We start from the raw sequence: 25,745 nt of genomic DNA on the forward strand, positions 1-25,745 counted from the left end.
GGCTGTACAAGCAATGATCACACGCACGGCACAGCGGACACACCAGGAACCGCGGTGTTGGCCGTCAAATGGCGCTAGCTGCGCAGCATTTGTGCACCGCCGCCGTCAGTGTCAGCCAGTTTGCCGTGGCATACGGAGCTCCATCGCAGTCTTTAACACTGGTAACATGCCACGACAGCGTGGACGTGAACCGTATGTGCAGTTGACGGACTTTGAGCGAGGGTGTGCCGTAGATCTCTAGAAGAGCGAAGCGTTCCAAAGGATTGGAAAAGGGCACAGGTCATCCCCGTTTTCAAGAAGGGACGTCGAACAGATGTGCAGAACTATAGACCTATATCTCTAACGTCGACTAGTTGTAGAATTTTGGAACACGTATTATGTTCGAGTATAGTGTCTTTTCTGGAGACTAGAAATCTACTCTGTAGGAATCAGCATGGGTTTCGAAAAAGACGGTCGTGTGAAACCCAGCTCGCGCTATTCGTCCACGAGACTCAGAGGGCCTTAGACACGGGTTCAAAGGTAGATGCCGTGTTTCTTGACTTCCGGAAGGCGTTTGACACAGTTCCCCACAGTCGTTTAATGAACAAAGTAAGAGCATACGGACTATCAGATCAATTGTGTGATTGGATTGAGGAGTTCCTAGATAACAGAATGCAGCATGTCATTCTCAATGGAGAGAAGTCTTCCGAAGTAAGAGTGAATTCAGGTGTGCCGCAGGGGAGTGTCATAGGACCGTTGCTATTCACAATATATATAAATGACCTGGTGGATGACATCGGAAGTCACTGAGGCTTTTTGCAGATGATGCTGTGGTGTATCGAGAGGTTGCAACAATGGAAAATTGTACTGAAATGCAGGAGGATCTGCAGCGAATTGACGCATGGTGCACGGAATGGCAATTGAATCTCAATGTAGACAAGTGTAATGTGATGCGAATACATAGAAAGATAGGTCCCTTATCATCTAGCTACAAAATAGCAGGTCAGCAACTGGAAGCAGTTAATTCCATAAATTATCTGGGAGTACGCATTAGGAGTGATTTAAAATGGAATGATCATATAAAGTTGATCGTTGGTAAAGCAGATGCCAGACTGAGATACATTGGAAGAATCCTAAGGAAACGCAATCCGACAACAAAGGAAGTAGGTTACAGTACGCTTGTTCGCCCAATGCTTGAATACTGCTCAGCAGTGTGGGATCCGCACCAGGTAGGGTTGATAGAAGAGATAGAGAAGATCCAACACAGAGCAGCGCGCTTCGTTACAGGATCATTTAGTAATTGCGAAAGCGTTACGGAGATGATACATAAACTCCAGTGGAAGACTCTGCAGGAGAGACGCTCAGTAGCTCGGTACGGGCTTTTGTTAAAGTTTCGAGAACATACCTTCACCGAAGAGTCAAGCAGTATATTGCTCCCTCCTACGTATATCTCGCGAAGAGACCATGAGGATAAAATCAGAGAGATTAGAGCCCACACAGAAGCATACCGACAGTCCTTCTTTCCACGTACAATACGAGACTGGAATAGAAGGGAGAACCGATAGAGGTACTCAGGGTACCCTCCGCCACACACCGTCAGGTGGCTTGCGGAGTATGGATGTAGATGTAGATGTAGGGCGTACAGTGGGCATGCGGGAGGCCGGGTGGACGTACCGCCGAATTGCTCAACACGTGGGGCGTGAGGTCTCCACAGTACATCGATGTTGTCGCCAGTGGTCGGCGGAAGGTGCACGTGCCCGTCGACCTGGGACCGGACCGCAGCGACGCACGGATGCACGCCAAGACCGTAGGATCCTACGCAGTGCCGTAGGGGACCGCACCGCCACTTCCCAGCAAATTAGGGACACTGTTGCTCTTGGGGTATCGGCGAGGACCATTCGCAACCGTCTCCATGAAGCTGGGCTACGGTCCCGCACACCGTTAGGCCGTCTTCCGCTCACGCCCCAACATCGTGCAGCCCGCCTCCAGTGGTGTCGCGACAGGCGTGAATGGAGGGACGAATGGAGACGTGTCGTCTTCAGCGATGAGAGTCGCTTCTGCCTTGGTGCTAATGATGGTCGTATGCGTGTATGGCGCCGTGCAGGTGAGCGCCACAATCAGGACTGCATTCGACCGAGGCACACAGGGCCAACACCCGGCATCATGGTGTGGGGAGCGATCTCCTACACTGGCCGTACACCTCTGGTGATCGTCGAGGGGACACTGAATAGTGCACGGTACATCCAAACCGTCATCGAACCCATCGTTCTACCATTCCTAGACCGGCAAGGGAACTTGCTGTTCCAACAGGACAATGCACGTCTGCATGTATCCCGTGCCACCCAACGTGCTCTAGAAGGTGTAAGTCAACTACCCTGGTCAGCAAGATCTCCGGATCTGTCCCCCATTGAGCATGTTTGGGACTGGATGAAGCGTCGTCTCACGCGGTTTGCACGTCCAGCACGAACGCTGGTCCAACTGAGGCGCCAGGTGGAAATGGCATGGCAAGCCGTTCCACAGGACTACATCCAGCATCTCTACGATCGTCTCCATGGGAGAATTGCAGCCTGCATTGCTGCGAAAGGTGGATATACACTGTACTAGTGCCGACATTGTGCATGCTCTGTTGCCTGTGTCTATGTGCCTGTGGTTCTGTCAGTGTGATCATGTGATGTATCTGACCCCAGGAATGTGTCAATAAAATTTCCCCTTCCTGGGACAATGAATTCACGGTGTTCTTATTTCAATTTCCAGGAGTGTATATAAGAACACTGCGAGTTGCTATCTTATTAGACACTCGATTCTGTAAAGAATTTATATTTATGAAAGTAAGTTGAATTATGTAACTATAGGCTTATTCGCTGAATATATCCGATTTAACTAACTGTGTGAACTTTTTTATGTTTAGTAGACAGTCACCTCTGTACGACGTATTGACATGGCTGGCAAATTATTCTAATATTGACATTTAGATTTTGAGTCCGCACCTACCGCAGCAGTCTTTGGACACGATTTAAATACGAAGTCCGATTATTTGAGTGATATTACACGGTCAACTACGAATAACATTGCATTTACGAAAAAGTCATTGTCAAGGGTCTGATGCCAAATAATTAAACGTCTACGTTCCAGATAAGCAAACATTAATTACAACCAATCGCTGTAATACATAATAATAAATTAATATTTTATCTTATTTATTTTATTTATTTATTTTATAATTCGTTAATGAAATTCGTCATAAATAATCCAGTACAATTTGGGAAGAACAGTGTGGTCCATGCCTACAACACTAGAGGGAAAAATGACCTGTATTACCCATTGTTAAAGCTGTCAGTAGTCAAAAAGGAGTTCAATATGCAGTAACAAAAGTTTTCGATCATTTTTCCAATAACACATAATGTCTGACAGGTAGCGGAGCAAGTTTTAAATCTAATTGAATAACATTTCTCCTGAAAAACTCCTTCTATTTCAGTGGCGAATTTCTGTTCAAAATCGGGTAACCATGGAAATGGCTGCTTGAAGTATGCACCGAGTCACGGACGCTCGCCGGTGATCGCATTAATGCAAAGTGTGATAAAAACACCGCGAATAATTTTATTAGAAAGAAAGTAAAAAGTAAAATGAAATTTGATTCTATCCCGTCCAAAATACTGCCCTTGGCTAGCTCAGCACTTATTCCAACGCTGAATCCACCACTGGAAGGATCTATGGAAGGCTGCTTTTGGAAGGGCGTGCAACTGCTCTGTCGGGGCTCTCTTTAGTGTCAGAAATGGTGTCAAATTGTTTTCCTTTAAGCGTGGTTTTAATTTTTGGATCGAGCCGTAAGTCACGTGGCATTAAATCTGATGAGTAAGGCGGATGTTTGCAGACAGGAACACTTTCTACGGCCAAAAAGTCGTAGATCGAAAGCGAGGTGTGGCACAGCACTTTGTGATGAAGAAGAAAGCAATTGGCCCATTTTTCTGTTCTCTTTCTTCGTGCATCGTTTCGCAAACGTTGCAGTACACCCTTGTAAAATTCTCTGTTTACAGTTGTTCCCTTGGGACGAACTTTGGTCACACTGTGCCGATCATATCGAAAGTGAGCATGACTTTGATATTCGATTTTGATTGAGATGCCTTTTTAGGACGAGGAGACACGCTGGTTTTTCACTGGTCTCAGTTTCATATCCATAGACCTAAGTTACGTCTCTTGTTACAATTTTAGATATGAAATCCGGATCTGAATGAAGATGATCCTTCAACCCCGTGCAAAGTGACACACGATTTTCCTTCTACTCATCATTCAAAAGTGTGAGAATACATTTTCCACTCATTCGTCTCATTTGCAAATTATCGGTTAATATGCTTTGCAAGGACCCGTACAAGATGCTACGTTATTCGGCACGCTCTTGAATAGATATCCACCTGTTTCAAAAACAATTTTGGCGACGTTTTGTACGTTTTCCTCTGTTTTTGAGATTAATGGACGTCCAGAACGTCGCTTTTAAATCTCTTTTACCACTTCTAAACTTCGGAGTTACAGCGTTATCACCATACGCCACTTTCAACGTTTTGTGAGTTTCTTTGTCACTTTTTTGCAACTTGAATCAGAACCTAAAGTTCACGCCTTTTTCGAAATCCATGATGCGCAACAGAAACGATTTTAATGTAATCGTATGGATATTTTACGAGTTCTACGTCTTTATCTGATAATGGCAGTAGATAAATCGACATAACAAATAAACATCTGTTAAGTGGTGTAGACGACTTTGTTCGCAAAAGGACCTCATAGGACTTATAGTGGGCCAGAGAAATACTCAGTTGGGAATACTGGGACGGTATTTTCAGTTATGGATCTGCCTAACTAGAAAGGAAAACCTCTCGAAAACCTTCGTGATGCCAGGGGATAGGAATAATTTTAATTTGTAACGATTCTCCACTATCAAATTCAAACCCGGATGCAGCTTTTGAGTATGCGTGAATCGTGTATTAAAGAGAGAAAAAACTGAGGACTTGACTCCACATGTCATGAAGTGTACCTGCTTGACACCCACTGATGTGTAGACATCTTTTTATATTGTTCATTCCTTACCCTGAAGAGCAGGGATAACTGTCCCAGGTATGGACCGTCGCTGAGATAGCATCTTTTCATCTAAGTCCCAGCGACAGTTATGTACGGGAAGAGTGGATGACAACTTGGGAATAACTGGGAGGGTATTACATTCCCAGATTTACCGTACGCGGGAAATCTCCCCAAAACTTTGGTAAGACTATTAATAATTCGTTTATGGGGCAATACAGAGCTCTACTGCGCGTATGTAGACTGAAGAGTGAAGGAAACTGGTACACTTACCTAATATCGTGTAGGGCGAGCTCGCGGAAGTGCCGCAACACGACGTGGCATGGACTGAAGTAGTGTTGGGGGGAACTGACACCATGAATCCTGGAGGGCTGTCCATAAATCCGTAAGAGTATTAGGGGGTGGAGACCTCTTCTGAACATCACATATCAGGGGTTCCATGTCACTCCAACTGCACGCGCTCCACATCATTACAGAGCCTCCACCAGTTTGAACAGTCCCCTGCTGGCATGCATGGTCCATTGATTCATGAGGTTGTGTCCATACCCGCACATTTCCATCCGCTTGATACAATCTGAAACGAGACTCGACCGACCAGGCAACATGTTTCCAGTAATCGACAGTCCAATGTTGACGGGCCCAGGCGAGGCTAAGACTTTGTGTCGTCCAGTCATCAAGAGTACATGAGTGGGCCCTCGGATCCGAAAGCCAACATTGATGATTTTTCGTTGAATGGTTGGCACACTGGCCCAGGACTGAAATCTGGTACAGTCTGCGGAAGGGTTGCACTTCCGTCACGTTGAACGATTCTCTTCAGTTGTTGTTGGTTCCGTTCTTGCAGGATCTTTTTCCGGCCGCAGCAATGTCGGACATTTGATGTTTTACCGGATTCCTCATGTTCAAGGCACACTCGTGAAATGGTTGTACGGGAAAACCCCCACTTCAGCGCTACCTCGGAGATGCTGTTTCTCATAGCTCGTGCACTGGCTGTAACACCACATTCAAACTCACTTAAATCTTGATAACCCGTCATTGCAGCAGCAGTAACCGATCTAACAACTGCGCGAGACACTTGTTGTCTTACATAGTCGTTGCCGACCGCAGTGCAGTCTTCTGCATGTTTAAATTTCTGTGTATTTGAATACGCATGCTGGTAGTTTCTGACTGCTGCTATAACCGGATAGCAGCATCCATCGTTCCCTACTGTATATACGCTCAACTGAGCTGTGATACAGGGGAATAAGGATGTGGGTCCAAGAACCAAATATGTTACAGTGTTATATACCAAACCTGCAGTGTGGCACCAACCATGTTTTTTTTTCTGTGTAGGCGTTCCTCGCTGCACTTTAGATGCCTTTTCTCTGTAGTGTTACTTACTTGTAAATTCCTGCACAAATATTACCTTCCATTTTTTGCAGTAGTCGCAGTAACTAGCTTCGTGACTAAGCGCCTTTCACTAAGACTGTTCCATACAACTTGAGAAGGAAACAAAATATTCTCAATCTAAATAAAGTCTAGCTTTCGTATCAACACTCTAACTCAAACTAAGGACGACCATCTGACCACAGAAATGGAAGTATTTGTTCCAAAATGAGCAAACATTCTCTCCACTGTACAGAACATAAATACATTTCTTTGCAAGTAGAGCCCCGTTTCTATGTAATGGAAAATTAAGGAATGTGCACATAAATATGTAACCAAAATTGGTGGAATGTGTGAATAATATACAATGATGCAATTATACGTCAAATCCAGTATTATTTTATTGCTTGAAAACGTACGTTCATAGGCAGGCTAGCCAAATATCACAGTTAGTTGGAGCTCGTATTTTGAACATCTTAGTCGCACTGTAACGGGATGCCCCATTGATTATAAACATGTTTCTAAATGTTCTTTTGCCTTGCACAGTCTTCTCTCTGACAATAAGTTTTGATAAATGCGGAAAGACCGCAAAACCTCGCAAAAAGTCAACGGTACGTATTTATACAGAATCATTGTGCTACAAATAATATTCTCAGGGGGTTCTACAATACCACCATTAAATAAGCGGGACAAAATAACACGATATGAGTATCCAAGCTTTACATTCAGCGTAGAGTGCAGTTTACTGGAAACGTCACCACTCACTTCACCTACAACAACCCAGACTTTCCCAACTGTATCCCACATTATTGTTATGGATTTTTGCGTAGGCATACCTGAAGCCTTAATTTGCTTAGTGGAGTAGGAAAGCCAGCTGAAGTAACTTACGGCGTATGAAACTGAACTGACCACTTTACAGCTGTCAAATGCTGACAAGGATTCACTCGCAGGCACTGCAGGATCGGAAGAAAAGTCTTCCATCGCAGACTTCACAGCTGCAAAGTGCTTACTATAGAATATCACAGCTTCAGTCCATGTTGCCCATCTTGTTACCACTGGCTCTCGAAGCAGTGGTTCGTTAAATAGCCGCTGCTTGTAGTATTGTACACGATAAGGGCAATTCAAGAAAACCTTCTTCGTTGCTGATATCAGTGTACTTATTTCTGGGAACTGATGTCTGTTCTGGCACTGGCTGCAGTCCATGAGCCGTACATGTAACATGCACTAATTGGATGACACACCTTAAGCAATTTCGCCACTTTTAACATGTGTAGAGATGCACCTGTGTATTCATACATCAATAGGGTCCTCTCTTCTTATATGCCATGTGGCTATATTATCGTAAGTCCATCTTTAGTAAATCATATATATATATATATATATATATATATATATATATATATATATATATATATATGTGTGTGTGTGTGTGTGTGTGTGTGTGTGTACAGGGTGGTCCATTGATAGTGACCGGGCCAAATATCTCACGAAACAAGCATCAAACGAAAAAACTACAAAGAGCGAAACTCGTCTAGCTTGAAGGGGGAAACCAGATGGCGTTATGGATGGCCCGCTAGATGGCGCTGCCATAGGTCAAACGGATATCAACTGCGTTTTTTTAAATAGGAACCCACATTTTTTATTACATATTCGTGTAGTACGTAAAGAAATATGAATGTTTTAGTTGGACCACTTTTTTCATCACGATCAATGGACCAACCTGTATATGGTGTTCTTTCGAACACGTTTGAAAGAACAGACACCATGTTTTGATCCAGCAGCTATTTTGAAATACGACACAAGGTAATTACAGACACCGACTGCGAGCGGACATTAATTTGGGAAAGCTGAAAATTGTGCGGGACTGTCCGAAAGAACCAAATGTATAAAATTACGGCGATGACGGCCAATGAATTCCTCAGTGCAGATGCACACCAAGCTCGAAGTCTTGCGGGAAGCGGCGAGATGCCGAAAGTAATGAGAATGATGGGCAAGGGGCACTATATTAGCTGTGTGTGGATAAGTTGCAAATTTAGGCCTGACGGGAGGCGTACTAGGATAGTACACTAGTCGTAATAACTATTATGGCCACATGGCTTAGCAATGGAAACCGGGAGCGACGACAATACATTACCGCCCCCAAGCTCTGCTTAACACGCACTATGAAATGCTTGCACGATTCCTGGCGACATGTTGCAGAAAGATACTCCATTGCGTTCTGCATGACCACAGAGGAATGTCGCGATTTCGTCGCACTGAAAGCGGCGTGCAGACTCCGTACTGCGACGGTTGATTTTGGCAAAGCATTCAATAAAGTGCGGCAACTTTTTCTATTCGCCATACCACATCGAGTACGTTTTCCATCCCCCTCCCCTTTTTGCTATCATCCGGCGCCTGCACGTCATTGGCTATGTGGCGGGACCAGTAACCACACGCCGCACCAATAAGGCAATGTTGCCCAATTTCAACACTTTTTTATGCCTTAAACCTGGAGCCACTTGTCGAGAGATTGACGGCCCACCTTTCTGGTGTCACTTTGCGACAGCGCATGCGAACGACCTCGTCCTCTTTGTCCAGTCGCGGAGCGAACACAGATTGTACTCGATTTGATATCAACGTATGGAACTGCAGCGGACAGTGGCTAAATCGTCGGTGATGCCCATTGGACTCGGCCTCTCTCCCTTGCGTACGGAATTTAGGGTAACTTGGTATCATTTTCACCTCTACCGTGCGTCTGTCCGTTGCCATCAATTCTCGACGTACTCTCCAAATTATCCGTACTGCAGTGCGACAAAATCTCCTTAAGGGACAACGTATCGAATACCTCAATCAGCGTGTGGCCTCCAAGATGGTCCACACTTCATAGGTACTCCCAATGCACAACAGCTAATGCGCTCAGCTTCAACAGCGCAATCCGATATTTTCTTGCGGTCGGTATGCTCTTTAAACACTCACCCCCTGCAAGTGGGGAGGCCTAGACGGGAAATATCAATGTGCGATTCTCAGGGGCGTCTTTGTACATGACTACCATGCACATGCTGGCCGTTGTGGCCGAGCGATTCTAGGCGCTTCAGTCTGGAAACCAGCGGCGCTACGGTCGCAGGTTCGAGTCCTGCCTCGGGCATGGATGTGTGTGATGTCCTTAGGTTAGTTAGATTTAAGTAGTTCTAAGGGGACAATAATCAACGAAAGGATAATGTTCTACGAGTCGGGGCATGGAGTGTCAGAAGTTTGAACGTGCTAGGGAAACTAGAAAATCTGAAGAGGGAAATGCAAAGGCTCAATCTAGATATAGTAGGGGTCAGTGAACTGAAGTGGAAGGAAGACAAGGATTTTTGGTCAGATGAGTATCGGGTTATATCAACAGCAGCAGAAAATGGCATAACAGGTGTAGGATTCGTTATGAATAGGAAGGTAGGGCAGAGGGTGTGTTACTATGAACAGTTCAGTGACCGGGTTGTTCTAATCAGAATCGACAGCAGACCAACACCGACAACGATAGTTCAGGTATACATGCCGACGTCGCAAGCTGAAGATGAACAGATAGAGAAAGTGTATGAGGATATTGAAAGGGTAACGCAGTATGTAAAGGGGGACGAAAATCTAATAGTCATGGACGACTGGAATGCAGTTGTAGGGGAAGGAGTAGAAGAAATGGTTACAGGAGAATATGGGCTTGGGACAAGGAATGAAAGAGGAGAAAGACTAATTGAGTTCTGTAATAAGTTTCAGCTAACAATAGCGAATACCCTGTTCAAGAATCACAAGAGGAGGAGGTATACTTGGAAAAGGCTGGGAGATACGGGAAGATTTCAATTAGATTACATCATGGTCAGACAGAGATTCCGAAATCAGATACTGGATTGTAAGCCGTACCTAGGAGCAGATATAGACTCAGATCACAATATAGTAGTGATGAAGAGTAGGCTGAAGTTCAAGACATTAGTCAGGAAGAATCAATACGCTAAGAAGTGGGATACGGAAGTTCTAAGGAATGACGAGATACGTTTGAAGTTCTCTAACGCTATAGATACAGAAATAAGGAATAGCGCGGAGGGCAACACAGTTGAAGAGGAATGGACATCTCTAAAAAGGGCCATCACAGAAGTTGGGAAGGAAAACATAGGTACAAAGAAGGTAGCTGCAAAGAAACCATGGGTAACAGAAGAAATACTTCAGTTGACTGATGAAAGAAGAAAGAAGTACAAACATGTTCCGGGAAAATCAGGAATACAGAAATACAAGTCGCTGAGGAATGAAATCAATAGGAAGTGCAGGGAAGCTAAGACGAAATGTCTGCAGGAAAAATGTGAAGACATCGAAAAAGATATGATTGTCGGAAGGACGGACTCAGCATACAGGAAAGTCAAAACAACCTTTGGTGACATTAAAAGCAACGGTGGTAACATTAAGAGTGCAACGGGAATTCCACTGTTAAATGCAGAGGAGAGAGCAGATAGGTGGAAAGAATACATTGAATGCCTCTATAAGGGTGAAGATTTGTCTGATGTGATAGAAGAAGAAACAGGAGTCGATTTAGAAGAGATAGGGGATCCAGTATTAGAATCGGAATCTAAAAGACCTTTGGAGGACTTACGGTTAAATAAGGCAGAAGGGACAGACAACATTGCATCAGAATTTCTAAATTCATTAGGGGAAGTGGCTACAAAACGACTATTCACGTTGGTGTGTAGAATATATGAGTCTGGCGACATACCATGTGACTTTCGGAAAACCATCATCCACACAATTCCGAAGACGGCAAGAGCTGACAAGTGCGGGAATTATCGCACTATCAGCTTAACAGCTCATGCATCGAAGCTGCTTACAAGAATAATATACAGAAGAATGGAAAAGAAAGTTGAGAATGCGCTAGGTGACGATCAGTTTGGCTTTAGGAAAAATAAAGGCACGAGAGAGGCAATTCTGACGTTACGGCTAATAATGGAAGCAAGGCTAAAGAAAAAGCGTTCGACAATATAAAATGGTGCAAGCTGTTCAAGATTCTAAAAGAAGTAGGGGTAAGCTGTAGGGAGAGACGGGTCATATACAATATGTACAACAACCAAGAGGGAATAATAAGAGTGGACGATCAAGAACGAAGTGTTCGTATTAAGAAGGGTGTAAGACAAGGCTGTAGCCTTTCGCCCCTACTCTTCAATCTGTACATCGAGGAAGCAATGATGGAAATAAAAGAAAGGTTCAGGAGTGGAATTAAAATACAAGGTGAAAGGATATCAATGATACGATTCGCTGATGACATTGCTTTCCTGAATGAAAGTGAAGAAGAATTAAATGATCTGCTGAACGGAATGAACAGTCTAATGAGTACAAAGTATGGTTTGAGAGTAAATCGGAGAAAGACGAAGGTAATGAGAAGCAGTAGAAATGAGAACAGCGAGAAACTTAACATCAGGATTGATGGCCACGAAGTCAATGAAGTTAAGGAATTCTGCTACCTAGGCAGTAAAATAACCAATGACGGACGGAGCAAGGAGGACATCAAAAGCAGACTCGCTATTGCAGAAAAGGCATTTCTGGCCAAGAGAAGTCTACTAATATCAAATACCGGCCTTAATTTGAGGAAGACATTTCTGAGGATGTACGTCTAGAGTACAGCATTGTATGGTAGTGAAACATGGACTGTGGGAAAACCGGAATAGAAGAGAATCGAAGCATTTGAGATGTGGAGGTATAGACGAATGTTGAAAATTAGGTGGATTGATAAGGTAAGGAATGAGGAGATTCTACGCAGAATCGGAGAGGAAAGGAATGTGTGGAAAACACTGATAAGGAGAAGGGACAGGATGATAGGACATGCGCTAAGACATGAGGGAATGACTTGCATGGTACTAGAGGGAGCTGTAGAGGGCAAAAACTGTAGAGGAAGACAGAGGTTGGAATACGTCAAACAAATAATTGAGGACGTAGATTGCAAGTGCTACTCTGAGATTAAGAGGATAGCACAGGACAGGAATGCGTGGCGGGTCGCATCTAACCAGTTAGTAGACTGATGACCAAAAAAAAGGGGTACTGATGAAATGGCTCTGAGCACTATGGGACTTAACTTCTAAGGTCATCAGTCCCCTTCAACTTAGAACTACTTAAACCTAACTAACCTAAGGACATCACACACATCCATTCCCGAGGCAGGATTCGAACCTGCGACCGTAGCGGTCGCGTGGTTCCAGACTGTAGCGCCTGGAACCGCTTGTCCACCCAGGTCGGCAGGGACTGATGATCTCAGAAGTTAAGTCCCATGGTGCTCAGAGCCATTTGAACCATTTTTTCACGCAGTCGTATTGTCTGATCCTGTGGGTCAAGGGATGGACGATCACTTGCCTGTATACTGGTGGCGATAAATCACACTTTGGCTTCCGGCAGTACCTACAAACCGCCCACAGTGAAAACGAGCACGGACCGCGCTATCAAACCTTCTTCGCCAATTATCTTCGCGCTATCTTTACGTCACCCCTGCAGCCTTACCTTGCTGACGTCTGAGACTCCCGGCGCTACATTTATATATAAAACAGTGGTCAGAGCATCTGCCTACTTAGCAGGATGCCCGGATTCGAATCCAGGTCCGGCACAAATTTTCAATTTTCCACACTGATTTGCATCAACGGCCACTTGCAGCCAATGTCTGTAATTGTCTTGTGTCTTAATCTAGATTGTTGAACTGTTTCGTGTCTCCAGAGGTTTACATTAACTTAACTAGGAGTTAGACATACCCATAGAGTCCAACTGGCCCGCACTTATATTAGCGATGAAACAGCACACAGCATCCGACGTCTCATCTGTAGAAATCCATATAGATGATTCGCCAACGTCAGCCCTGATTTTTCCTAATACGTCAACACAGAAGAACCAGGCAATTCTTTTTTAGAGTTGGCTCGTCGGGAATGTTGCAGGTGCAGTTTTATGTAAGAAATGTTTAATTTCAGGTACCTGAAGTTCGTTCTATGCTGCGCTTCCTACAACCAATGCAAAACACAAATCTTTGTAAAATTAACTATTAGATGATGTAGGCTATGTGGTCGAGGACTATTTTACCAATAGCGCTTAAAGCACTGGCAATAAAAATACGTATTTTCAGCTTTGATGTCAACCAAGACGCAATCGGTACCGTGACTGATTGAAATGCAACTGACTCTTACACATTGTGAAGCGCTTCAGAAAACGAAAGGGAAGCGTTTAATACGAGTCACTGTTGTCCACACTGAACCTGTATAGTTTATCTTTGATTGTAACAGGATTGACGACAGTAGGAGACGCACAATATGGTTCAAATGGCTCTGAGCACTATGGAATTTAACATCTAAGGTCATCAGTCACCTAGAACTTAGAACTACTTAAACCTAACCAACCTAATTACGTCACACACATCCATGCCCGAGGCAGGGTACGAACCTGCGATTGTAGCAGCCGCGCGGTCCCGGACTGAAGCGCATAGAACCGCTTGGCCACCGCAGCCGAGAGACGCACAATAATAAAACTTAATTTTTCCTATTTTGCTATGTAGCAAAACAGTATGCATATAAGAAACCGTATAGTATTTCTACAATAATATTAAATATTTAAAATGATGGTACTCGCATAGTGTGAAATACCAGTCTGTACGAGGTCTGTTCAGAAAATTACGGATCTTTGTCCACAAAAATTTTCTGCGGTTACCTTTTGCTTATTGTACATGGTCTGCTTCGAAATACTTCGCTCCAGAACTGATACACTGTTGCCAACGCAGTTCAACTTCGGTAAGCAATCTTGAAACGCCTCTCGCTAGATCGTGCGAAGATCCGTCAACGAATTTTCTTTTATCTTGTCTGTTGTTGCAAGTCTTCGTTTCTCAACGGAGTTTGCAACTTTGTAAATAAAAGAAATGTCCGCTAGGGACAGATCTAGAGAGTATTGAATATGAGGCAGCACAGTGCTTTCGCCTTTTGTGCAACAGTCACGCACCAACAGGGATGGATGTGTAGTTGCGTTTTCGTGATGCAAGAGGCATATAATAGTTTCGCCAAATTTCAGGCCGTTTCCTTGTCACATTTTCTCGTAGACGTCGCAACACGTCCCGATAATACCATCGATTAACAGTTTGTCTACGTGCCACGAATTCATGATGAACTAATCCTTCAGAGTCAAAGAAAAATATCAGTATGTCTTTGACATTTAACTTGATCTGACGGGCTTTTTTTGGTCTTGGAGAATGTTTCCCTACCCGTTAAGGAATCTGAACCTTGGTCTCAACATCATAACCGTAGATCCACGTCTCATCACCAGTTATGATTCTTTTAAGGAACATCTCGCTCTCATTTGTGCGGCCCAAAAGCTCATCACAGATTGAGAGGTGAAGGTCTTTCTGGACTTGACTCATGAGCTGTGGGACGAATTGGGCGGTATCACGATGCATTCCGAGATGCTGCGTCAGGATTTCGAGACAGGATCCAGCCGAAATGTTGCATTCTTTTGCAGTCTCTCGGACAGTCAGTCTTGGATTGGCACTCGTGTTCCTGACATGAGCGTCGTCAGTAGACGTCGAAGGGCGAGGGTCATCTTTAACTTCCGTCAGGCCATTTTTAAACAGTGCGAACCACTTGCAACACCGAGTACGAGTTAAGCACACATCACCGTAGGCTTCCTGCATCATTTGGTGTGTCTCTGTAAAGCTTTTCTTGAGTTTCACGCAAACTTTTATGCAGATGCGTTGTTCCTCCAACTCTGCCACATCGAAATTCACAAATTGTGCGACTCAACGTTCTACTAAGTACAGCACAGAACAACGACTAACAGACATACAGCAATGCAGCTTGCATCACTTAGACATTAAGCACATGTGTGTGCAGTGATATCAACCGTATTTCGCTCCAACACACCATTGGCGCGAAATAACGAATGTTACGCAATGTTTTGAACAGACCTAGTACACTACTCGCCATTAATATTGCTACACCACGAAGATGACGTGATAAAGACGCGAAATTTAACTGACAGGAAGAACATGCTGCGATATGCAAATGATTAGCTTTTCAGAGTATTCACACAAGGTTGGCGCCGGTGGCGACACCTACAACGTGGTGACGTCAGGAAAGTTTCCAACCGATTTGTCATACACAAACAGCAGTTGACTGGCGTTGCCTGGTGAAACGTTGTTGTGATGCCTCGTGTAAGGAGGAGAAATGCGTACACCACGTTTCTGACTTTGATAAAGGTCGGATTGCAGCCTATCGCGATTGCGGTTTATCGAATCGCGACATTGCCGATTGCGTTGGTCGAGATCCAATGACAGTTAACAGAATTTGCAATCGGTGGGTTCCGGAGGGTAATACGGTACGCCGTGCTGGAACTCAGTAGCCTCATGTAACGGATCGTGGAGCCACGTCTCGATCCCTGAGTCAACAGATGGGGACGTTTGCAAGACAACAACCATTTGCACGAACAGTTCGACGACGTTTGCAAGAGCATGGACTATAAGCTCGGAGACCATGACTGCGGTTACACTTGACGCTACATCACAGACAGGAGCTCCTGCGATGGTGAACTCAACGACGAACCTGGGTGCACGAAAGGCAAAACGTCATTTTTTCGGATGAATCTAGGTTCTGTTTTACAGCATCATAATGGTCGCATCCGTGTTTGGCGACATCGCGATGAACGCACATTGCAAGCGTGTATTGGTCATCGCCATACTGGTGTAACACCCGCGTGATGGTATGGGGTGCCATTGGTTACACGTCACGGTTACCTCTTGCTCGCATTGACGGCACTTTGAACAGTGTACGTTACATTGCGGATGTGTTAGGTCTCATGGCTCTACCCTTCATTCGGTCCCTGCGAAACCCTGCATTTCAGCAGGATAATGAGCGACCGCATATTGCAGGTTCTATACAGGCCTTCCTGGATAGAGAATATGTTCGACTGCTGCCGTGGCCAGCACATTCTTCAGCTCTATCACCACTTGAAAACGTCTGGTCAATGGTGGCCGAGCAACTGGCTCGTCACAATACACCAGTCACTACTCTTGAGGAACTGTGGTATCGTGTTGAAGCTGCATGGGCAGCTGTACCTGTACACGCCATCCAACCTCTGTTTGAGTCAATGCCCAGGCGTATCAAGGCCGTTATTACGGCCAGAGGTGGTTGTTCGGGATACTGATTTCTCAGGATCTATGCTCCCAAACTGCGTGAAAATGTAATTTCATGTCAATTCTAGTATAATATATTTGTACAATGAATACCCGTTTATCAACTGCATTCCTTTTTGGTGTAGCAATTTTAATGGCCAGTAGTGTATCACGCCCCGAAGTATGTAACAACATCGAAATAAATGTCCTTTCAGTGTCATTCGCCGACATTTTAGTAACTACGTGTAAAGGAACAGAATACGTCATTACATAAAATGTGGGCTAATCTAGTTATAAGGTTGGGATGTAGGTAGTAAAGTCATTTATGAGGGTGGAGGTTGGTGCTGTGAGAGTTCTCGCTTCGTCGGGCTACTGCCCGTGAGCGGCCTGGCTGTGCGCGGGGTCACCAGGTGAGAGGAAGAGCAACCAACAGCCGTGACCGTGGCCTCCACGCGTCCGCGTGCGGTCCCTCTAGGCGAGGATGCGCCGCTGAGTCACCGCTGAACCCGCTCTGCAGGCCGACTTACGAGAACGCGACAGGTAAGGTGTCCAGCCGTCTGCCGACCTTACACTGTTCTGTACGTCACGGCAGCGAGGCTAAACATATGCCTCCAGGCAGATGTAGGAGGGCAGGGGTCAGGTAGCAAATTAAATTTCAAATCTAATCCGAAAATATTTCATTTGTACATCTCATCTTAAGGATGAATTACGAAATAAAAAGTAGCAGCAAATGTAGAGCAGAATAAGAGCAGGATAGTCGGAGTATGAGCTCTAGTTTCACTGAGAGCGGATTGTCATTCAAATGCAACAAAGTAAAGTGCATTCACTTGCCGGCACAGAACTATCGTAAAAGCGAGATTTACTATTACGTCATTATACCCTTTCGTTGTTAGATTTAAGAGTGTGTATAACATGAACATGGCTTAATGTTCACTCTTCTTCAGTAATTTAAATATGTTTCACAAATAACACAAGTAAGGTCAAAGACATCCTCATTTCTGGTATTATACACTCCTGGAAATGGAAAAAAGAACACATTGACACCGGTGTGTCAGACCCACCATACTTGCTCCGGACACTGCGAGAGGGCTGTACAAGCAATGATCACACGCACGGCACAGCGGACACACCAGGAACCGCGGTGATGGCCGTCGAATGGCGCTAGCTGCGCAACATTTGTGCACCGCCGCAGTCAGTGTCAGCCAGTTTGCCGTGGCATACGGAGCTCCATCGCAGTCTTTAACACTGGTAGCATGCCGCGACAGCGTGCACGTGAACCGTATGTGCAGTTGACGGACTTTGAGCGAGGGCGTATAGTGGGCATGCGGGAGGCTGGGTGGACGTACCACCGAATTGCTCAACACGTGGGGCGTGAGGTCTCCACAGTACATCGATGTTGTCGCCAGTGGTCAGCGGAAGGTACACGTGCCCGTCGACCTGGGACCGGACCGCAGCGACGCACGGATGCACGCCAAGACCGTAGGATCCTACGCAGTGCCGTAGGGGACCGCACCGCCACTTCCCAGCAAATTAGGGACACTGTTGCTCCTGGGGTATCGGCGAGGACCATTCGCAACCGTCTCTATGAAGCTGGGCTACGGTCCCGCACACCGTTAGGCCGTCTTCCGCTCACGCCCCAACATCGTGCAGCCCGCCTCCAGTGGTGTCGCGACAGGCGAACCCATCGTTCTACCATTCCTAGACCGACAAAGGAACTTGCTGTTCCAACAGGACAATGCATGTCCGCATGTATCCCGTGCCACCCAATGTGCTCTAGAAGGTGTAAGTCAACTACCCTGGCCAGCAAGATCTCCGGATCTGTCCCCCATTGAGCATGTTTGGGACTGGATGAAGCGTCGTCTCACGCGGTCTGCACGTCCAGCACGAACGCTGGTCCAACTGAGGCGCCAGGTGGAAATGGCATGGCAAGCCGTTCCACAGGACTACATCTAGCATCTCTACGATTGTCTCCATGGGAGAATTGCAGCCTGCATTGCTGCGAAAGGCGGATATACACTGTACTAGTGCCGACATTGTGCATGCTCTGTTGCCTGTGTCTATGTGCCTGTGGTTCTGTCAGTGTGATCATGTGATGTATCTGACCCCAGGAATGTGTCAATAAAGTTTCCCCTTCCTGGCACAATGAATTCACGGTGTTCTTATTTCAATTTCCAGGAGTGTATTTAGTATTCTTTTCAAATGGTTCAAATGGCTCTGAGCACTATGGGACTTAACACCTGAGATTATCAGTCTCCTAGACGTAGAACTAGTTAAGCCTAACTAACCTAAGGACATCACACACCTCCACGCCCGAGGCAGGATTCGAAGATGAGACCGTAGCTGCAGCGCTGTTCCAGACTGAAGTGCCTAGAGCCGCTCGACCACAGCGGCCGGCAATGGTCAGCACACCGGACTTGTATTCAGAAGTACTACGGTTTAAATCCACGTCCGACACCCACATTTAGGTTTTCCGTGACTTCTCTAAATCGTCCCAGGCAGATTACATGTTGGTTCCTTTCAAACGGCACTACCAGTTTTGCGTCCCATTCTTGATAACAATTCGAGCTTGTCCTCCGTCTCTAATGATCACGATGTCGAAGGGATGTAAACCCTAATCTTCTTGTTACTTTCTTTGCCTATGGATAAGTATATTCTGGATAACGTATAAGGCCCTTCTTAAGCAGTTCTGAATCCGTCCTGGGATCCCTATTAGTCACCTCACATGAAAAATACCGAAGTTGTTCTTTTGCAAAGGCACTATCGGTTTTTATCACTTGATACAAGACTGCGTTGCCGCTAAAATGACTTCGTAGATTGGACGTTAAACCCTAATTTGCCTTCATTCTTCCCACGAGAATGTAGCTTATTAAGCCACTTCTATGTGACTGGAATAGTGTTTTATTTCGTGTCTTTCGGTCTGAAAATGCTGTAGAATCCTGTAAATGGCTGAATGTATCCTGACCAATAAAAGACAAATCATGTGTCGGTACGCTGTAAATTGACTCGACATAACTTCGATAGAAATCGTGAAAAAATGGTGTAGGGGACATCCATTTAAATAACTTAAAAATATGTTCCATCACAAACTTTGTATCTTTCTGAGGTTTTAGTATTACTTTTTTATCGTAATTATGTTAATTATGTAGTATTTCTTTCAATTAGCGAATAATTTGGTTCTTGCGCTTCCTGTGAACCTGTGGTAGTTAGCTAACTAGTAAATGAAACTTCGGTGACATTTACCGTCATTCTAACACAAAAAGTATTTGAGCAGCTCTTGCTTCTCCTGATGCAAGTGGCGCGTTATAACTAGTATTACTTTAGTATACGTCATTGACACGTGAGATGCAGCATTTCTTTTTGCACGTATAGCATGGAGGTCAGGTGGCCTCGATCGTAAATGACAAGTGGTATCGAGCGGATTACGTCAACAAATCGAGTTGTTAAGAAATGGAACGCTCTGCAAAAAAAGCACGTAGTAAACAGCAAGTGTGTTGCAAGAGTGTCATGCAGAGCATGCAGTATAAGCACGACCGTTCCATATCTTCAGTTGGCACTGTTTTACTACTGCGTTGCAGCGATTCTGCATATAGAAAATTTTTGTAGACCTGATCGTGAATAAATATTTTTTGATGTATTACTGCATCAGAGGTGCCATGCTTTGAAGTTATGTACCTTTCAGTATTTTACCCTCCAAAGACTTGAAATATATCTACACAATTAACTTAACGTTTACACACATTTTCCATCTTCCTAGTTTTCGCAAACAGCATAGCACGAATACTATGCTAACTGAGGTAACAGATGATCTAAAATACTCCACAGGTAACACTACAGCCACGATCTTGATATTACTAGAGATTCCAGAAAAGTATTTGTTAAAGTCAAATTTGACAATAAAATGAATGGAAATCTAAAATCTCCCTAGAAGCGAGTACTCGTAAGAATTCCTTAGAGTTCAGTCTTAGGAGTGCTAATTTTCTCAAGTCTCCATGACGTTTCTTGGCTTTGTTCTCCTCCATAGACCATTTCTTTATCGATGACGTGCAGTTTAAAATAAGGGCCAATGCTGAGGATACCAATCACACGAGTAAGTAAGGGCCACAATTCCCTGGATAGATAAGTTCAGAGCCCGAGCGTAAAGCTAAATATGAAGAAGTCCGAGGTAATTTCAACCTCCGACGCTAACGCTTACTTCCTTATTGGTTCAAATGGCTCTGAGCACTATGGGACTTAACTTCTGAGGTCATCAGTCCCCTATAACGTACAGCTACTTAAATCTAAATAACCTAAGGACAACATCACGCACATCCATGCCCTTGGCAGGATTCGAACCTGCGACCGTAGCGACTTCCTCATTGACAGCACCTCAAATCTGTATTAAAAACAAGGCGACAAATCTGGGTACAACTCAGCATGAGCACCTCAGGATTTTAGGAAACGATGCTGCAGCGGACAGGAAGACTTTCGCTTGCTGCTATGTCGTGGTAAAACTCCCATGTACATTACCACTAGGTTTGAAAGCTTGTGTAGCCATCACCGTTATTGTAGGGTACACCAACAAAGCATGTGAAGTGAAAAGTCCAAAAGGTTAGAACTATTAATACTAGACCGCTTTATGTCTGGTAGACTGAACTCTTTGATCTATTCAGTGTCTCATACGTTCACTTACGATTTTTACAATCAGACAAGTTGCTGGACTGCTACAAACTATGTGTACTTCACCAACTACATATTGCGCATGCGCTCAGTACCTCACCCCAAGTATCGAACACGCTTCATTTACTTCTAATAAAGACATGGCTCAGTTAGCATCCCACCTGCACTCATCCACAAAGCAAAAATAGTTGGAAAATCCTTCTTAATTTTTGCTGTCTGCGCCTGCAATAAGATACCTTGTAGTCTACGCAAGATCCAAGACAATATTTCATTCAAGGAAAAAGTAATCCATGTAATCCCCCTTGTAAGGTGTCAGGCAAATCCAACACCTTCCATGAAAACCCTGACATGATAAGCAAATACAGAAGTATGTCACATAGCTCCGAATAAATCTTGACATTAATTTAACCAAAGTAATACGAGTAACGAGTGAGCAAATGGAATACCACAGACTTACACAAGAATGCCTAAATGCATGTCATACCTTCCCACCGTGAGACAGATGCAGTTCTGAGGGGAGAAACGAGAACAGAAACCGAGAGCAGAACCGTGTTAAGCTAGGCCCTACGATAAGGGACGGACTGCACACCCACGTCGTCAGCTAACCACTAGGACAACGCCAGCTGCAAGTTTTAGAGTGAGACTTTTTCCCGTCTCTGTTACTTCAAGGACCACCCCCTAGCCCATGTTAGAGCCCTCCAGAAGAACAGTATAGATCTTACGATAACGCTAAAAGGATCACACCAGCTGCAAGTTTTAGCGTGAGACTTTTTCGCGTCTCTGTTACGTTGCAAACTTTAAAAACATTGCCCCACCACGAAAAGTATAACGTTTCTCATTGGATAGACAGAATTTTTGCAGGCGGAGCTTAAGGTTAACATTGAGACCCTGATTGGTCAGATGAAAACACAGCCAGATAGTTTTTTTAACCAACTTCGGTAAATGGTAGTAAAGAAGTTAGGAGCAGTTAGTTAGTTCCGAGACGGCGAGCTGGATGGCTGCTGAGACGGCCGTCGCCCCCAGACGAACACCAACAAGGTAATGAACGCACGCGATGCCGCATAACAGCGCATAAAGTTTCACTCAGAACTGCACAAGTCTCATCTGTTACACACTCTTTTTGCGTAATACTAGTGTCGATCGTCTATTAAAGCTCATGGTGTTCACATTTGCCACTTGAAGTAAAGATCTGAAACGCGATGATTTTTATGTTCTATAGTTATTGAGAAGCCACATCAGCCACTGTAATTTACGACAAGTTAGATAAGTAATTAAAGATAATTGAGGGTCACTGTAGACCATTTTGATAGTTTTCTCTTTTGTGAAACTTAATTTAAACCTAGATTATAGATGTGATATGGCATAGATCATCCTTCGATCCATTGTACAACTTGGTAACCCATTCAGGGAATATTCGTTCACATTTTTGTTGAACGCAATTGGTTTTTACCATCCTGTATTAAAACACTTCCTTTTATCAATAGTGCACTTTATAAACAATGTTTTGTGAGTAGAATAAAATTTCCAATGGTAAACTTAACTGCTTTTTCGACGTTATTTTACCAGCTAACTAAAAATAGGAAAGCCTTGAACCCCTTCCACTAAATTTAGTTAGTATTAAGATTCTTTTACAGGGAGTGCAGTGGAGCTGACGCTCAAATAATTAAGTATTTGGTTATATCATCGCTAGTCTCACTGAACTCTTCTGAATTCTACATGTCATGTGTGGTCTGGCGTCTCCTTACCAGCAACAGGTCCCAGGCTCAAACTAGTCAATTCTCTAAAAATCACGCTCAGAGCGTCGTTGCGCGAAAGTGGTAGTGAGACACGATATAGAACAAACAGACACCACCCAGAATGTTAGACCCTCTCAAAAAATTACATTTTGTCCAAAAGGTAAGTAAATTCTCCCTCCTTCCTCCAGCAGTTTTATTTCCTTTTTCAATCCCTCAGTCTACACCATTTTTGCTCCTATATTCAATACTTGCAGCCCCCTTGTTGATCCATCATTTCCTGTTCCATCCCATGAAACTGAAATTGCAGTAGGTGATTTGCGTTATTACTGTTTTTTAATATAATATATGAGACAAAATAAAAACTCCATTGTAAATAGAAGGAAGCTTAGGGTTCAACGTACTATCGCAAATCAGGGCATTATAGGTACAAGCTCGGACTATCGGATAATGAGAAATGACATCGGCCATGCCCTTTTACAAGAAATTATAGAGGACTTTTTTAGGTAATTAAAGAAACATAAAAAATTTACATCTGAATGGAGTGTAAACTGCTCTCCTGAAAACACTTGCAGTTTCTTACTACAGTGACACTTCAGCCAGATTTGCATTGGACGGTAAATAGCATATTAAAGTACTGATGTACTGAGTATCTGGTCGCATGTGGTCTTAATCTTGTCAAGATAGAGAAATAGAATTACGGGTTACTGACAAGTACCAGTACCTCTGTGGTTTCAGAAGGGACCTGCACGAAAATTACGAGTCATACCACTGGATAGAGCATGTCTCCAAACTTTTAACGCACATTAGAGGTGCTCAATGTGAACAGCATTTGTGTTGCGGGAAACATCAATACGGGCGGGAAAACAGATGCGTTATGTTCGTTGCAAAGATTCAAAGGGCTCTAAGCACTATGGGACTGAACATCTATGGTCATCAGTCCCCTAGAACTTAGAACTACTTAAACCTAACTAACCTAAAGACATCACACAACACCCAGCCATCACGAGGCAGGGAAAATCCCTGACCCCGCCGGGAATCGAACCCAGGAACCCGGACGTGGGAAGCGAGAACGCTACCGCACGACCACGAGATGCGGGCAAGTTCGTTGCAGTCGTCGCTGGTATAACGACAGCAAATCACTTTGGAAATCTGTTCACCAGTTTCCTATATTCATTCAAGAACTATTATAATGTGACAGTGTAGATTGGGTGATTTGCCTATAGTTTTTGACTCGCCCGGCCCAAAGTGGAACTACGCCATGGCGTGTATTACGGATCGAAATTTGGAGAGATGTTCTGTCCACTGGCATGATTCATTTTTATGGCTTGTAGTTATCACGCAGTTGTCCTCTGACATCTACATGTACATGCATACTTTGCAAATCACAATTAAGTGCCTGGTAGAGGGTTCATCGAACAACCTTCACAGTTCGCTATTATTCCAATTTCGTATAGCGCGAGGAAAGAATGAACAGCAATATCTTTCAGTACGAGCTCTGATTTCCCTTATTTTATCATGGTGATCGTTTCTCCATATGTAGGTCAGCGTCAACAAAATATTTCCGCATTCGGAGGAGAAATTTGGTGATTGCAATTTCGTGAGAAGATTCTGCCGCAACGAAAAACGCCTTTCTTTTAATGATTTCCAGCCCAAATACTGTATGATTTCTGTGACACTCTCTCCCACATTTCGCGAGAATACAAAACGTGCTGGCTTTCTTTGAACTTTTTCGATGTACTCCGTTAGTCCCATCTGGTAAGGATCCCACACCGCGCAACAGTATTCTAAAACAGGACGGACAAGCGTAGTGTAGGCAGTCTCTTTACTAGGTCTGTTACATTTTCTAAGTAGTGGTAGTAGTGGTAGAGGGTTTTTTGGGCGCACGTCAGCAAGGTCTTTAGCGCCCGCTCAGTAACATAGTGAGATGGGTCTCAAGAAAGGACTCAGAACAGTAAGAGAAAACAGAACATAAAACGCAGGTAACAAGCTTTGAAAATTGTGTGCCTACCCACACCGAAGCGTGGGACGAAGCACGTCGTCAGCAGTAAAATATGGACAACACTCGAAGAAAGTGCTAGAGGGATTTAAAGCAATATAGCAGATGGAAGTGGCTGGCTGACCGCAAGGAAAAAAGGGAGGAGTCAGCCACTCTGCAATACACTAAAACATCCAGCCTAAAAGTTTAGGCCAGAGTCCAGACACATCACAAAACTTTAAAACCCTAGACACACACGTCTCATCGTTTGCTAAAACACAAGGCAGATCCCCGTCAACTTGTCCTTCTGCCCTTGCATCACTGTGTAAAATGCAGTCTGTTAAAATGTGCCGGACAGAGATGTGCACACTACAAGCATCACAAAACGCAGGATCCTCCCACCGTATTAAAAAGCTATGTGTGAGAGGACAGTGTCCGATCCGAAGACGTGTGATGGTTACCTCTTCCCGCCTGAGCAACCGGCAGGAGGAACGCCACGGCAGAGTTGTTGACTTGACCAACCACAGTTTATTGGCCGTCACCGCCAGCCATTCTTCCTCCCACAACTCCATGCACTTCCTGTGGAGTGCAGAGATGACAGACTGCAAGGAAATAGGACACTGGACCACATCCTGCTCCCTGCAGGCCTCCTTGGCAGCCCGATCGGCCTGTTCATTGCCCCATATTCCAACATGACCAGGCACCCAGCAGAAGAACACCTCCTTACCCCGCCGTTGGAGCAAGTACAGCTGGTCATACAGGGTGTTACAAAAAGGTACGGCCAAACTTTCAGGGAACATTCCTGACACAGAAAGAAAGAAAATATGCTGTGTGGACATGTGTCCGGAAACGG

General features: G+C 44.5%; 1 protein-coding gene across 1 annotated transcript in view; it reads right to left on the reverse strand.

Moving 5' to 3' along the window:
* LOC126355701 (ice-structuring glycoprotein-like) overlaps positions 1 to 25,745 on the reverse strand; it is a 45,331-nt gene that overhangs the window by 11,750 nt on the left and 7,836 nt on the right. The window lies entirely within an intron of this gene.

Source organism: Schistocerca gregaria, chromosome 3 (genome assembly GCF_023897955.1).
Source record: "Schistocerca gregaria isolate iqSchGreg1 chromosome 3, iqSchGreg1.2, whole genome shotgun sequence".
In the NCBI taxonomy this organism is placed as follows: Eukaryota; Metazoa; Arthropoda; class Insecta; order Orthoptera; family Acrididae; genus Schistocerca; species Schistocerca gregaria.